General features: G+C 47.6%; 1 protein-coding gene across 1 annotated transcript in view; it reads left to right on the forward strand.

Annotated features, from left to right (window-relative positions):
- The first annotated feature begins 1697 nt into the window (after positions 1-1697).
- Positions 1698-16541, forward strand: part of LOC142575643 (uncharacterized) — a 135090-nt gene continuing 120246 nt past the window's right edge. The window contains exon 1 of the mRNA XM_075685179.1: positions 1698-1796. The gene's annotated coding sequence lies outside the window, so the exon portion shown is untranslated. The remainder of the gene's footprint in view (positions 1797-16541) is intronic.

Genomic DNA, 16541 nt, shown 5'->3' on the forward strand with positions numbered 1-16541 from the left:
TGTTAAATCTCAGAAACCATTCCAAATTAATTAACACGTCATCATACGTCAAAATGTGGGCCGATTTCGAAGATGGCGCAGTAAAAAAAAATGATTCTGTCGCTCCCACTCCCCTCACGCGAGGAGTGACGCGATAACGTGCGATGCGCGGTGACTGCGACACTCCACAACTAGCTCAGGGAGTCTTTCGTAAGAGATCTCTGGGGCCCTTCATCTACGTTATTATCAGGATAAGCAGATCAGGACCGGTGGATGATAAGAAATGGATGGTTACGTTATGCCGGCCCACATCGCTGACGGCTCTGTCAGAAGATTTTACGCTCTTACATTTCGTGAGCTCGCCTCGCCAACTGAGGCGCAGAAAAGGCGGAACGGGCGGGGATAACGCTCAGCACCCTCGGACACAATTCGCGGCGCATGTCCCTGCGACACCTACGGCATTCGCAAATGTTTCTCTTGGGGCCGATAGCGTCCACGCCCTCGCCGCAATGCTTGCCGCCGTGTACGTAGGTCCATGCCCGCTTGATTCTATGTAAGTGCGTGTGTAAGGGAGTTTATTGCGGAGAAGGGAAGGCGCGTGTATGACTGGACTGTTGTTCGCCGTATAATGTGCGTCCAAGAGGACCGGTTCATTGGATTGGTTGCCAGCGTTGGCATTAATTTTTCCGGGGGACTGCCGCCGTACAGCTTTCGCTCTCGCCGCCATTATAGCCTTACGTGGGAACACACGATAAATTAAATAGATAATAAAAAATAACAATAACTAACGGCTAGATCGCAGAGGAGGAACTCGAAAGATAGCACACCGAGCAGTAAATTGTGAACAGAGGGGAAGTGAGATAGGGTCGTGCGGAAAAAAATCAAACGTAAGCAAGGGTTGGAGACAACTAATGCTGCAATATTCAAACAAACAATAGCGAGAATTCGGGGTTTATGAAATCGAACCGTAGCGAGCACAGGACATACCGAGAAACAAATTCCGAAGTCACCAGAAATAGGGTCTGATAATGATTAGAATTGGCAAGGGCAGCCGCACCAGACCAGTGAATGTCAGCGCGGACACTCGAGCTTATTGAGAGAGAATGAAAAAGAATGAAGAGACTGGAGACCGCATTTCGACAAATAAATCGCGCTATTCTGCAAGCCCACTGGTGGTCGCCCTCCTTTAGCTAAACGTGCAGGGAGCGTGGGCGCTCAGACCGTGGGGACCAGACGACGCCAACTGGAAACGACGCAATGGCGTCGCCAGCCATGTGCTTTTCCATTCGAGCACGGTGATAGAGAAAAAAAAAAAGAAAAGAGAGAGGCCAGTGGCAGCGAACGAAAGACGGAGATTGCGGCGCACATTGCGGGAGGCTGAGTGCGGAGTTCTCACGCCTTTCGCGCGGCGGTCTCGCTTGCTCGCACGCCGGTGCCCCTGTGCCGCGCCGCGTTTCCCTTTGTCGATGCGTGCGAGCCGCCGCTGGCTCGCAACGGCGGCAGCGTAGATCTGCGCCAATCACGTGGCTCCCGAAAGGAAATACGCGTTTTCGTTCGGGCTTCTTTCCTTCGCATCGTCGTCCGAGTGATCCTCCACCCTGCTCGAGTTCGCCTCCGCTTCCGCCGATCGCCATAGCCTCCCCCCCCCCTCCCCCATCTTCCTCCCTCCTATGCTTTCCAACCCTGTGATGTGCCATTTTCATTCATGCAGCCTGCCGCTCATTGACTCACGCCATCCCCGACAACGCGACTGTAGAGCAGAGAGGACCGCCGCGTGCATGCATCATGCAGGGCAGCGGATAGCGCCAAATGGACAGGTACGTATGGGTGCAACACGCGAGTATCCTATGCATACGCGCGCTTCTTCTAGAAACAAGTGCGCTTCGTGGCTTAGAGAGAAGGATTGAGAGAGGCTAGAACGCCCCCTTGTTTCTGAGTTTCTTTCTTTTTTTTTCGATTTTTTGCTCCTCTTCTTCATTCTGCCCTCTTCACCGTCATCCTTCTCCTTTCTCCTCCTTCATCGTCCGTGTTTTGGATGCGGACGAAATTCGTGTACGAGAGGGGCCTGGCAGCCTCCAAAAACTTTCAATCTCTCGAGTAAAGTGCACGTTTTGTCTGGACCACTCCAGAGCCCATTGTATGGCCGTTCGGTCGTCGTTCACTGCTCACGAACGCGTCTCCCCCCCTCCCTTCTCCACGAACTCCTTCTCTGTTCCCTCCGAAGCTAACCCCTGGTTCGCTCTCCATACACGTCGCACGCGCTCTGCAGGAAAAGAAGCTCTTGCGGATCGGCAGCCAAACAGCGGACATCAGCCACTTCTGTTTTGTTTACCCCAAAGTCACCGACTCCACGCGATCTTCACTCCCTCATATTTTTTTATTTTTTTATTGCTTATTCCGTGGCGTTGGCTCTCTTACACACACTCTCTCTCTCCTTCTTCCCCCGCGTCGCGCGTTTTCGACTGACCGCGCGGCGCGGGTCCTCAGCGGCGGCAGCAATGTTTTGCGATTCCCACGCGAAGCGGGGGAGAAGAACGCCAGCTATACAGCGCCCGTCGCGCATGAGTTGCTCTCAAGGATATTCTCTGCTCGTTCTCGTTTTGAGTTTCGTTTTCCACTTTCGCGTTTATCTTTTGCTCTACACCCGTTGCTTGTTCTTTCGCTTCATCCCCTTCCGACGATGGCCTGCGCATGCTTGCCTGTGTTTGCTTGAATCGCTGACGGATCGCCTTTCGCCCCGCGGTGTGGCTCGCGACTGCAGCATTTGCGGAGGTCGGCGAGCGTAAAGCTCGCACTCTAACTGCGCGGACTGGGGAAAAAAAAAACAGAAAATAGAAAGACAGGAATAAGGCAGTACAAGAAGCTACTAGATCGCTTCCAGTGCCGGCTTTCTTTGATTAGCCCGGAATTACGCGAGGCCGTTGCTTTTTTTTCTGTGAACTGCTGCCGCCTATATACTGTTGGCGATCTGTCTGCTATATGGCGTACGGCTGAAGGGAGACAGGTCTTGAGCAATTTCTGGCAAAAGGAGCAAAACCGCCGCTGTCTCTTAACTCTGTTCTCCGGAAACATTTGTGACGGCTGCCGAAGGCGCAGTGCCCACCCACAGTGCGTGAGAGCCACGGCAACGTGGTTTGAAACGAATCCAAGTGCTAGTGCTACGGACGAGAGAGAGAGAGAGAAAGCGAGAGAGTTCACAATGGCCGTACCCTTGAACGTTGTTGCTGTATTGAGCACGCATAGAACCTTAGAATGGTTGAGCGTGTGGGAGAACGTTCGATTAGTGCCAGATAAAGTAAGCACTAAAATCAATATTTTAATGCCCTGTGCTTTGAGGCAAATCTGCAGGCTCTGGCAGGTGCAATATTCGACGTCTTCTGGTGGCTTCTGAACGCTTGGACCAGTATGGCGTCTATGCTAACATTACACACGCGATGCAGCAGGTAGATCTACTTCGTTATTTTCTTGAAAAAGTTTTCTGGTACGTGTGACCACTTGTTCCCCTATATATATATATATATATATATATATACACTTGGTCTGTTCTGGCAAAAGTCCTTTATACTATATGTGCATTGAAAAAATTGGCGGCAAATTAACTTTTTGCAATTGCTTGGCGACTTTAATCCGTCTAGTAATCTGTCTACTGAGGGGTGCGCAGTTCGTGGTGCTATGTTTTGTGTTATTATTAGTGGTGACGAAATATTAACTTTTCCGAATACGAATCAAACACCGAATATTCAAATGCAGACGCATGCCGTTGTCGGCGACCTTGAGCCAAAAGCCAGAGTCATTATCGGGGCAAGTTGTGAGAACAAAACGAGATATCCGAGAAACCAGAAACTTAAAGAAATGTGGTCACTAGCCCCCAACCCTTTCTACAGGACCGCATTACGTACGCTAGTTACTGCCCAAACAAGAAACAAAAAATATTGCTCGCGAGTTCTTCCTCATGTTTGTTCACAATATCACTCAAGCTGTAACTTCTAATACGCCGAAGTTTTAGTTGTCATTTTCAATAGGCTACATTCAAAAGGCAGATGCAGGGCACCATACACTTCATTGTCATCTTTTTTCGCTGAGACAGGGTTGCCTACGCTCTTTTGAACGCCAGCGGTCCGTGAGTTCCACGGCGCGGGTATTGCGTCACCTCGAGAGATGGCGCCACTCTGCGTGGCGCCTCCTTCAGGCACTTTCCCTCTTCTAGCTGGGTAGTGCGCTCTGTCTCCCTGGCGTCTTTCGCTGCCTGTCGTGCCGCCTTCAGCCGGTTTTCTTCTTCTAGCTGGGCGGCGTACATTTGGACCGGTGCACAGTATGGCGTGGTGCGGTGTGCTGAGGTAGGGTGTGCCGTTGCGAACATGCATTACACCGATTTTATGATTGTGGCTATAATCATCTACCACCAATCTGTGTTTCCGGTTGCCATTTCATGCTTACGTCTACTCTAGATTACGGGAGAGCCAGCAATTATTCTTATTTCAGCATAATTAGGTTCCTCGCTTGTGCTCACTAGTGCAAGAAGGACAGAAAGCTATCAGGTACAAGGATCAGTTTTAAACACAACTTCAATCCCTGTCTTTAAACAAAACTGCACAAATAGCCTCTCAACATGTTTAAAACCTGGTTGAAAAGAAGCTTTCCATGAATGATTTACTGCTGTGTCAGTAGCTTTAAAAAAAAGGGTTGTTGAAAAAAAATATCACAAGTTGTGGAAAAAGAAAAGAAAATGTTGACGGGCTTGTGTGTCTGAGTTGCTGCATTGTCTGAGTTTCTAAGTTGCTTAGTTGCCTAATGAAGTTGTTGAAGGTCTTGAGCATTCCAAAAACGTTAGACAAAGTGTTGGCGAAAAAAAAGATCAGACGTTGTGGAACCATAAAAAAAAAAGAGCTGCTGAAGGATTTTTGCGCAGTAGACACATGTGAAAGGCGCTTTGCAAGGAAAACATCACTGGTGTAAAAGATAAAACAGCTACATGACCATATTTCAAAAAACACTAAAGGGGAGACCACTCGCGAGAATCACGATTGCCATGTATGCTTCCGCCGAGAAACCGAAAGCAAAGCTTGCTTTACCCGTTTTCTTCCTGCATTGCTTCGAAAACTTTCACCTTTGTTTCAGTTCTGGTAATTTGCGATACTTTGTTTAGCAGACAGAGAACACTAGAAAGACTTTTAACAGCAGGTTTCTGAAATATTCGGTTAGTTCACACTGTTCAAAAATGCCGAATAATTCGTTTTCGAATACGAATACGAATAGTTGACGCGTAATATTCTATTCGAATTCGAAACTTTGAGCATTCGCCCACCCTAATTGATTATTGTTATGAAAAGCAGCACATAGCCATTGTCACACACCCGGTGACCCAAGTTGGTCCGACGGTTGCTTTTGAACCGGCTTCCCTCAGCACAGAAACCCGATGTTCTATCAGACCATGGACGGCCCAGTGACCAATGTTGGCATTAAAGGTGTTAGGCGCGAACACACACACACACACACACACACACACACACACACACACACACACACACACACACACACACACACACACACACACACACACACACACACACACACACACACACACACACACACACACACACACACACGCACGCACGCACACACGCACGCACGCACACACACACGCACGCACGCACACACGCACGCGCACACACACACACACGCACACGCACGCACACGCACGCACGCACACACGCACACACACACGCACGCACGCACGCACACACACACGCACGCACACACACACGCACACGCACACACACACACCGCAAACGGGATGAAGTTGCCAAAGAATGCTAATCGCATTAACATTGCACCATTTGAATTAGTCCCCTTGCTCTGCAGTACAACGCTATCAGCTTTCCTGGCGCATTGCGAATATGTCGTTGACGTCTTCTTTCTGGTCAAATCATCTTCTGTAATTCGAGCTCTATTAAGGTAATCGTGCCAAAATGACGACTTTTGAGCTGGGTTTTTAATGTTGAGAAGAGAGCGAAATAAGCGGGAGTCACATTTTACGAGTATAGGTAGGTACCATGTGGTTTCCAGCGAGAAAATCGCGTGGGCGGGGTAATCTCTGACAGGGCTCATTGTAGTCGCGCAGCACTCGGCTCCCCGCGCGCTGCAGATGGAACTGTTTTCTCCAAACGACCTCCGTCGGACGCTCTAAAAGTTAGCAGTGAAATTCGATGTTCCTGGTCTGGCCATTCGGTACGATTACTCGGTGCACAATACCGTGAATGCAGAAAAACATGATGAGTATGCACATTGTCGAGTCTTCTTTTCTTTTTTTGGTTGTGGAGACGTTGGACTTTTCCACTGCTATACGACTATTGCTCGTCTCAGCGTCGTATACATGCATCTAAGTTTCGTCCCTTTTGATGACCCTCGACGTGAAAGACAAATCATTCGTAAGAATTCACTTCCGCTTATTTATCTCTCATGCCAAAATTGAAAGCACAGTTCGGATGTGGCTATTTTGGACCATTTACTTTACTCAAGCTGGAGTCGCAGAAGGGTGTTTGAGTTCCGAAAAAAATCTCAGTGCCCTTCCACTCTGTGAAGAAGAATAACCAGCGAAGCTGTGTATGTGGGCCCCTTAATGGTAAACCGCACCTCCGCCGCGGGTCGGCCCAGCATTGCACTATCTTCGGGATCGGCTCACGTATGGGGAGTGCTTCACGCCTGCTTCACCTCCGCTGCGGTTCGGCCCGGTATTGCACTATCTTCGGGATCGTCCTGCGTATGGGGAGTGCTTCACGCCTGCTTCACCTCCGCTGCGGTTCGGCGCGGTATTGCACTACCTTCGGGATCGGCCCACGTATCGGGAGTTTTGTGTCTACACACGGACACGATCCTGGAGGAACTAGCCCTTAACAGCTTCGCTGTAAAATTGGTTACGTCTTTGTCTTTCTAATTAATTAATTAATTATTACTTAATTGATGACAACGACGAACGCGGGAACACTGGCACGAGCGCATTCGCGCGGTACAGCGCCGAGGGGCGCGAACGAGCAGCTGTGGCAGAAAACGACGACGCTGGAGCCGATTCTGATGATGATAGATCCTTTGGAAGCAGCTTCGCTGTAAAAGAGGCTTCTAGGACATCGTACAGGGTAATAGCGCAGAGTCTGACGAAGACGAAGAGAGGCACAGAGAAGACACGCATGGTGCTGTACTTTCTACAACACATTTATTTTACCGGCAGGCAATTATGTGTTGAACACCGCAACAAAACAAGAAAATACTACATTGATTACTGCTTCTCATATCACTATCGCGCATTGGCCATGATTTGTAATAACGTCAGGTCTTTTCCGGGTACGCTCTTTTTTAGAAACCACGGTCAGTGCGCGATAGTGATATGAAAAGCAGTATCGATGCAGGCAAAATAAACGTTTTGTTGAAGACGTACAGCGCCGTGCTCGTCTTCTTTGTGTCTCTCTTCGTCTTCGTCAGGTTATGCACTGTTACCCTGTACGAGATACAACCAACGAGCCCGATTGAAAACGCTGCTGAACTTCATTTCTAAGGACATATTCGCAGGTCGGCAGGTACACTGGGAGAACTGCAGTGCGCTGCTGTGGAAGGGGACCATTTCGAATGTGAGAGTGTTTGAATGCACGTATCTAAATTACTTTCTTTAAAAGAGAGCCAGTCTCGAACTTTTTTGACACCACCTCGTACAAGGAACTCCTTGTCGCGTGCAGTATAATCTCAGATGTGCCGTAGTAAAGGATGTGTGCCGTTGCTCAATCAAAGCAACGGCGATACGCGCGGCTCCATGGTGTGTCGAGTTGCACTACAGCTGCATCATGCACTCGAGCGCCGTCAGGTGAACAAGGAGAAGGCACGACGAGAGCTATACTTTGTAAGCGCGCGCTCACGTATATCCGCTCTTGCAACGTTGGTGAAGAGATCTCGGTTTACTGAAACGAAGCCGTATCAGACATGCTCTTAGCGTTGACGCTCATGCCAGGGACGTCGAACGGCAACGGTTAGCTGATACGGCCGATGGCCAGTGCAGACAAACGGAAATGGCCGCCGTGAAGGAGAGAGAGAGACTCAGATGGAAGGCGACGACACGCTTGTTTGGGAGCGGCACCTGTCAGCGGTAAAATAAAACGTTTTAAGACTAAACATCGGCTTTCACCTAATTACCCTGAAATATATTTAATCTTATGGCTAATCGATCAACCGGATTTGCGGAATTGCGCACATGAGCTACAGAAATGACTAAAACTGGCAATATATGTACGTCAACATTGCAGAAAAAAAATAAGACGCGCAATTTTAATCCACAATTGCTCTGTCAGCGATGCTTTGCTAGAGGGGAGCTGTCGAGTATATCAAGTCTGCTCACTCAAACACAAGCAAAGCTCCGAATGCTGAGGCAGCGAGGCTTGTTGGCCCTCTCTAGTAGTAGAGAGTTCCTTTGCTCGTTAGCAGTCAAGCCAGCTGCATTATATGTTCTGTGGAGTCACTGAAAAGGCGTTGGCATGGGGTTGGATATTGCCTCCGCTGGCTCGAAGTGCAGCACGCATGGTACAGCTCCTGTCCAGAGAGACTCACAAGTGCCGTCTTGGTCGGTGCATAGAAGCTCAATGAATCGTTGGCTTTCTTGCATGCAAAGCAAGCGAAGTGTGTACGTATTGGCGCCGATGCTTGCCTGATTTTGCTCATGTGATCTCAATCCAGTAATCGCGATAAAAAAAAGTTAACACTAATAAAGCCCTAATCGATTAAACTGCATGAGGGCTAATCAGCCAGCCTTATACTCACCAGCACCAAAACACCAGCAAACTTAAACACGCTATGTGACCCTTGATCTGCATGCTAGCGAAGGATTTCGCAGTTTGTTATATTTCTGCGCTGCTGACATTTATTTAACGGCCTATACCATATATAGATGATACAGTTATGGTACTGGTACCCGCCGCGGTACGCGGTATACTTGTGGCTTTGGCATTGCGCTCTGAGCTCGATATCACGGGTTTGATACCGGCCGCGCCGGCCGCATATCGATGGGGGCGAAATCCAAGAACTCTCCTGCACTTAGATTGAGGTGCACGTAACGAAGTTAACGAGGAAAAAATAATCTGTAGTCCCTATAAATATACGGGCTTCATAATCACATCACGTAAAACCCCACGAATTAGAATTTTCTTGTGTATCATAGGTACCGCTATCTTGGACTGTGAGCTAGCGCTTTCTCGGTTTCAGCGCTGTACGTGGCAGCAAGTTAAATTGACATGAAACGGGAATATTACGTTAAGTTGCATTAGTAAGCGTCTACTCGCATCCACCTAATGTTCATCGGCAAAGAAGGGCTACAATACATTCTAAATGAGGCGAACACTGAAAACAGGGTATAACGTGTTTTAGTTACGCGTGCTTCTTTTTTCGCTTCTCTTTTTTAACGAGCTAGAACAGCTCAAAAATATCGCTGACGTCTCAATGGCGTATACTGACGCTGAGGTGTCGGAGTTAAATTTAAAGAGAAGGAAGCGCTCGTCATTCATTTTCTTCAGTAATAAGATCTTTTTCCGCCAGATGAATGACAATAAAAGAGCGTCCTAACGATGTAAACTGATTTATTGCTGCTCTTAGAGAGAGAGAGAGAGAGAGAGAGAGAGAGAGATGAAATTAGAAAGGGCAGTGAGGTTAACCGGAAGACAAATATCTAGTTTATTACCCTGCACATGGAAGGGTAGACAGGCAGACGAAAATGAAAAGCACAGAGAGAGAGAGAGAGAGAGAGAGAGAGAGAGAGAGAGAGAGAGAGAGAGAGAGAGAGAGAGAGGCACGCGTACACACGCCATATAAAAAAAAAGAGAGCTTGTTTTAGTCGTTCAGCTAGGTCACTTGAACGAAGGAACTTCAACAGAGCCTTTGGGAAGCGGCCGGTCTGTGCCGCGAGTGACTCTCCCTGGGTGCTGTAGCGAGGACAATAACAAAAACATGTTTTATCGTTTTCTCGCTGTCGCAATCGTTAAAGGTATTCCGGCCATTCCGATTGTGGCACGAAAACACTATTTATGAAAGTTACACCAAGCCACAATCGTCAGAGAACAGTTGTTTCGGTTATACATAGTCCAGGTGGGATAGGAATCCGAGAGATTGGTCCATGCAATAGGTGCAGACGGGTACGCCGGAAGCCTGGCGTGTTTCCTAATGAATCGTTTGGCGTCACACGCGAGCATTCGAAGCTTTGCTGTTGCATCTGTCCTTCACAGCGGGGTGGGTTCCTGTATGCAATCTTCGGGAGCACTCCCGGCAGCTTCATAGGCATGTTCATCGCCCAATGTGCCACAGCGATCTGGAAGCAACTGAAAAGTAAAGTCACATCTTTGCTCTGCAAGTGGATGCTATAGCTCACTTATTTCCAGAACTAGTTGGTCTTGCGGTCCACGACGCATACAGAGCGGACAGCAGACATTGCAGCACCACACCAATATGATGAAGGGTCTTTATTGGTACTCTTGGGTGTCCCTTTACGTCTTGTGGACCGCCAAATGCGTCTGTTCAGCCATTTTTCGTGCTTGAAAGTTAGCGGTAATACCACGCACTGACCATTACAAGTAGAAAACATCCTTGCTAACAGCCTGTGGTGATGGCGGCCCTCAAATCACCGCTTTCGCAAGGCAATCCTCAGTGACGTAACAGAACGTAATCCAGCTGAACGAAGGCGACAACAGTAGGAGTTGAGAAACGTACTGGTTTGGCAATAGTCGGGCGCAGATTTATAGCACCCTTAACAGCGCCAGTCGTGCCGCGTACTTGTCTCGTGCCTCAAGTTGTCAAAATACTGTAAGATCTGCGTGTTTCAGCGTTCAACTTTAAAGCAATACGATAAATTACGCTTTCATAACCGCCTCTGCATTTATTTTTATTGTGGAAGCGGATTGCTTATAAGCTCACTAACTCAATAAATAAGTCGTCTCCCATCTACATAACAAGGCAAGAGCGCAAACGAGCGTAGACAATTTTATGTTTGATTTATGGCAGCCGTCATCTTGGGCTGTTACACATTCAATTTCCGAGTTTTGTGCGCAGCGACATTCAAATTAACATGATCATGAAACACACCGAACGCATCCCTACAACCATTTTCATACACATGAAGCTACTGTATAATCAATCAATCAATCAAGTTTTATTTTCGCCGCAGACAATACATTGTTACTGCGAAAATAGGGTTCCAGAGAAAAAAGCTGCATCTGTGCAGCTTGACTAAGCTCTAGCCACCCGTACAACAGCAGTGACACGACGATTTATTATCTTGATTCAGTTATATAAACATATCAGCAAATAAACGATCAGGCAGTCCGATCACAAATGACAATTACAAGAACAATTAGAAGCATAAGCAGTTTCAATACAGTCAAACAAACAGGTCAAATAAGGTTTTGTTAGTAAGGGCCAGAACGTTCACACCTTTCCGGTCTAGCTCATTTAGTGTAGTTGCCAGGGCGTAGTCGCATATTTGGTTGTTACACCGCGCATTTGGTTGTTACAGACAGAAAATGGCAGCGTTAACAGTCCAAGATGGCGGCACTCAAATGCTTCACCAAAATAGCTTATATATTCGGTCCCGAAAACACGCCTCGCCTGATATATCACCCCATATGCAGGGTCGTATCCAATCGATTCATATAGTCCACTGCGACAGCAGTTAAGCGCTCGTGACTGGGTTTCCCGTGTCCGTCCGTCCGCAGCGCCTTTTTTTCTTACGCCATCGTTGTCATGTGGTCCTTGTCGCCACGTCGTGGTTATCGTGTCGTCATCGTCAGACAACCTCCTTATCCTCAACTTCACGCTCACCCATGCGGCGAAGAAGAACAAAACTTCGCCTACCACCCCAACCACCACGAGGGTGCGAACTCAAGCGCCTGCAGAAATGTGCAGTTGGGAGTGGGACGCGCTATAACCGCTATCTTGCAACATTCGCGCTTTGCCGTTTGTGTGTGGTCTTGTTCATCACGCTGACTCTGAGAGTGGTGGTGTCTATACATTTATTTCGGACGCCACAGTAAGCAATATACTGCAGCGAACGAAGACGGCGTAGGGCGCATCGCAAAGAAGCTTAGAAGATTGTGGTGGGAGCTGTCAGTGCCCGCTGCTTTCGTTGTAGGTGAGTTAACAGCCGTCTGCTCTGTTTTTGTTCGTTTCTTTGTCTTCAACTAGATTGTCGAAGACGGCATTATACGTACCCAAAGAAAAAAAGTATATGCCGAATCGCCGCACAGCCAGACACCCGAGGTGAATGATGCTGGTTTGCCCACGTGAAACTTTTTCTTAAGGAACGTCATATAAATCTGATTTAGAGTAAAGATGTTTAAAACAGGCGCTTATGCTTAGACCACGCGAATGCACCATACGTAGGCTCCTTCGTTACGGGGTAAAACCTGACAATACCCGATTTTTGCACCCCGAACAAATTTTATGAAAATCAGGTGAAACCCGATTTCTCCCCGATGTCTGCCATTTCGGAAATATAATAATAAATGCAAGTGCTACAAAACTAATGAACGTTGTCCACCCTTTGTGAGGGAGTGCACAACATATGTAATATAAATCATAATATTATTACATGAATCTAGTATATGCGTGGTTCTCGTTTAACATTGAAGCTTAAAACCGGTTTAAATGCGAACATATTATATTTAGCGCCTGCCGGCGTTGAGTGAACGAAAGTTTGTTGCTTCTTTTCAGTAGCCGCGTTGACATGAATACGACAACGGCGCACTGTATCGCATTTCCCGCAAGTCGCATAGATGTAAACGTTGGTAATGCGCCAGGAAGTGAATTAACGCAAGGCTGACGTTGCTCTGCATTGCCATTTGCCAACGATACATATGAAGCTAAGACGATATTTGCCCAAGTATGCTACGTTAAAAGGGTGGCTGACTCGTCTAGTTGACACCCCATTAATTTTGTTGCAAGCGTATATACTGGGAAACACTAAAACAGGACAACAGACAAGGACAACAGGCCCGACAGGTCCAGGGTAGTCAAAGGAATGCTCCCAACGAATAGGATAATACATGTCAACAAGGCCTTGTAAAACAAAGAAAAGCATCACACGTCTTACAAAGGATGCCCGTGTGCACTACTTTTCGTACTTTTTTTTTCCTTTGCTAAAAAGTGCTGAGAACAATGTAAAGAAGGGATCTCCAAACCCATATCCTTTGTTGCTTTTGTTCATGTAGTTTCTTTTAAATGTATTAATAATACATGACAACGATGGTTTGTAGAGATGAGTTCGACGCATGAGTTGAGAGCAGCTCCCTTTGCCATTACGTGTTCCTGTGAGAGATTTCACTTGTTTAAGGAGGACGTCTGATATTACCAGAAAAATCCCAAAGTTTGAGCAGCCAGACAATAAAACCCCCGATTTCTCGTCGATTTCGCTCATTAAAAATAGTAACCGATTGTTTACCCCCCGGATTTATATATATATCCCGAAAACGGAGGACACTAACTAAACGGTGCAACACAATTTTCAAGCCGGGCTGGCGAAGGCTGTGCGCGTGCGCACGAAAGCAGCTCCTCCTGCTGTTTAAAGTTCGCAGCTCCCGGTGTGCTTTGAAGAGCGTCCAGTAACAGGTCACATGCAGCCATTAGCCGCAACAGTAAGCGAGGCGAAGAGCAAGAATGCCCTCTCCTATACTCCACTACTATGCACGCACTTACACTGCGCAGGCGCCAAGATTTATGTGTCTGCTTTCGGATTGTTCCGGAGGACGGCGGAGTTGTGGTGCAGCCTTCCGGTTGTAAGTCATCTGCGGGCCACCGAAAGCTAAATACTAATTTAATGTGTCGCTTTTCTTTTGATAAGATAAAATCTAGGACTGTCGTGCGTGCTCCTTCCATGCTGCCATGACGAAACAACAATGACGACGAATATACCTGGTTTCTATTTAATTTGATTAGGTCAAGATTATTGCGCAGCCTGGGAAAAACGAATTTTGATTTATTTCTCATGTTCTTCCAAGCTCTTTTTAATTGTTTGTTTGTTTGTTTGTTTGTTTGTTTGTTTGTTTGTTTGTTTGTTTGTTTGTTGTGGAGATTTTTTTTTGTTCCCTCCAAAGTCCCATTCTGGACAGTTTCCCTTTAATTAGCTGTAAACGTGGCCCCGTTGGCCAGATATCTTGAGCCACACTTAGAGTTGCTAGGCGTTTAGAGAATAGGAGCCTAGAGCAGTACTTGGTATAGCTACAAACAACGTGCCGGCAACAATGTCAGATGTTAACGCGGTATTATTTAAAGAATATTTTTCTCGCGTCATTCTTCTTTCAGTGATCCTTCTATGCTTTCTGATATGCTTCACTGATATGCTTCTGATATGCTTCACTGATAGGACCGGTTGCACGACATCACGATTAGAAACCTTCGGAACATAGTGTAAATTTTTTAAAGTAGGCGCCAACACAACCTCTATACTCTTAATCCCCCAAGCGTGAGATGCTTTTGTAGCCAATCGAAGCCCGCTAGAATAGAGACATCCAGAAGCAGCTCACAGAAGTATGTAACAGCAGTGGCAACAGCAAGTATCGCGGCTGCGCATATGTGTATACAATGACAAATGTGCCGAGCAAACGGGTAAATCCAGCTGTGCGTTCGCCGACAGCCGCCCTTGTATGGCAGATATCGTTGCCTAAAAGACCTCGGCACCGGTTACTCTCTCGCCCCTCTTACGCTTTTTTTTCAGCGCCTCATTTAGGACCCTGACAAATGAAGGCTCGCTTCAGCGAACGCGAGTGCAGCCACCGTTTCCGCCCTTCCGTAACCCCGTGGGCGCTCGCAGTACGAGAGAAGGACTTTCGTTGCTGCCGCATCAGCCAGGCAGTGTGCGGGAGGCCGTTTCCCAGAGACGCCCGATGAGCGGGCAGCCGTGAGGTGAGAGGAAAGGGGGGAAGGAAAGGACGGGGGGAAGGTGCTGGAGGCGGACAGACCCAGGGGCACACTATGCTGTGGTGGCGGGTCAGCAATCGCCACGATGGCGGCAGTGACGGTGCGAACGAGCAAAGCGAACCATTACCACCTCGACGCCCGCCTCTTCCGACGGGGATCGGTTTTCCACGTACGGGCGTGCCAGTTCCTGGCACACGGCAGAAATGGGGCTCCTGCGCTGACAGGGTACGCGGTATCGCCTGACGCCGCAGCGACTCTGTTCGCCACGAAGAGTGGTGGACTTCATCACGCGCTGCTTATGCTCAGAATCAATCAATCAATCAATCAATCAATCAATCAATCAATCAATCAATCAATCAATCAATCAATTAATCAATCAATCAATCAATCAATCGAATAGTAGTGGTAGTGAAAACGGCGCGCACATACGCAGTGGACACTTGCTCGAACTGCATGGAGTCGTGAGTGGTCCCGCAGGCGCGCCAGCACGTACGGCTTTCTCTCTCTCTCTCTCTCTTATTCTATGACTTCTTTTGCTGGCAGATACCTTGCACACTATCACCTCTCCGAGCCGTCAACAGTGTTTTCAGTACGGTGGTAGATTGATTCCAGGGTTAACGGTAATGCGGAAATAAAGATTGACGGAATGGTTCTCTGAGTGCAAAGAAAATGCTGGCCAATAATTGCGGCTATCGATACGTGTATCGGCGCTTCACAATGTCTGCGTATTGCTAGCCGCTGATTGCAAGTACTGACCACCCCAATAACGTATCCAGGTAAATGAAAATTATTTCCCTACTAATTTCGAACACGTCGTTTAATTCAAGCACAGAATAATTCGTACCTGTTTCACAGCCTGACGAATTGTAATTAATGGAAAGGAACAGCGCACACTTCGATGGGGTCAGCTCCGGAGCTCGTGTAATCACGCTGGCGTATACATTCGAAGGAAGTGCGCACACAGTAGAAGTCACTGCGTCATTTCGACCACGTGCGAAATCTATATAGCGCGCCAGGCTATAGCATAGCTTAGCTCAGTTATTGCTCTGCATGGTCCTGTCTTACGGCACAGGCCCGTATACGGACGATGAGGCAGCTGCGACTCCTCACTTTTATAGTTCAAGGCACTTAATGATACAGCGGAACAGATAACCCGTCACAAAGAATAGCAAGCTGTGTGTAGTACTTGTCGGTACGGATATACCTATATACAGTGGGGCTCATTTTCCTTAGAACACCTTTTTTAAAATGTATAAAAGTTACTCTAATTCTGTCACTACGGATGAATTATCTAGCCTAGCGTGCATCATTTGCAAGAAAAAGCTAAAGCAATCCATTCAATAATTAAACGAATTGCATATATTAACTAGTTACAAACTTTACGGCGCATGTTTGTGTGGTAAAGTTCAGGGGAATCGTAAGGAAAGGCCAGTTTCGGGTTTCTGCATTTAAATATTACCGCGCAGACCTAAATAAGTGGCAATTCGTTCACTTTATCATGATTACACACGGGGCGCGAGGCGCGGCTCTCCGTCCAGCCCCTCTATGACGTAAAAGTAAGTCCCGCCGCGACTGCTTAGTGGCTGTGATGCTCCGCTGTTCAGCACGAGGTCGGGGTTTCAATTCCC

Source organism: Dermacentor variabilis, chromosome 1 (assembly GCF_050947875.1).
Source record: "Dermacentor variabilis isolate Ectoservices chromosome 1, ASM5094787v1, whole genome shotgun sequence".
Lineage (NCBI taxonomy): Eukaryota > Metazoa > Arthropoda > Arachnida > Ixodida > Ixodidae > Dermacentor > Dermacentor variabilis.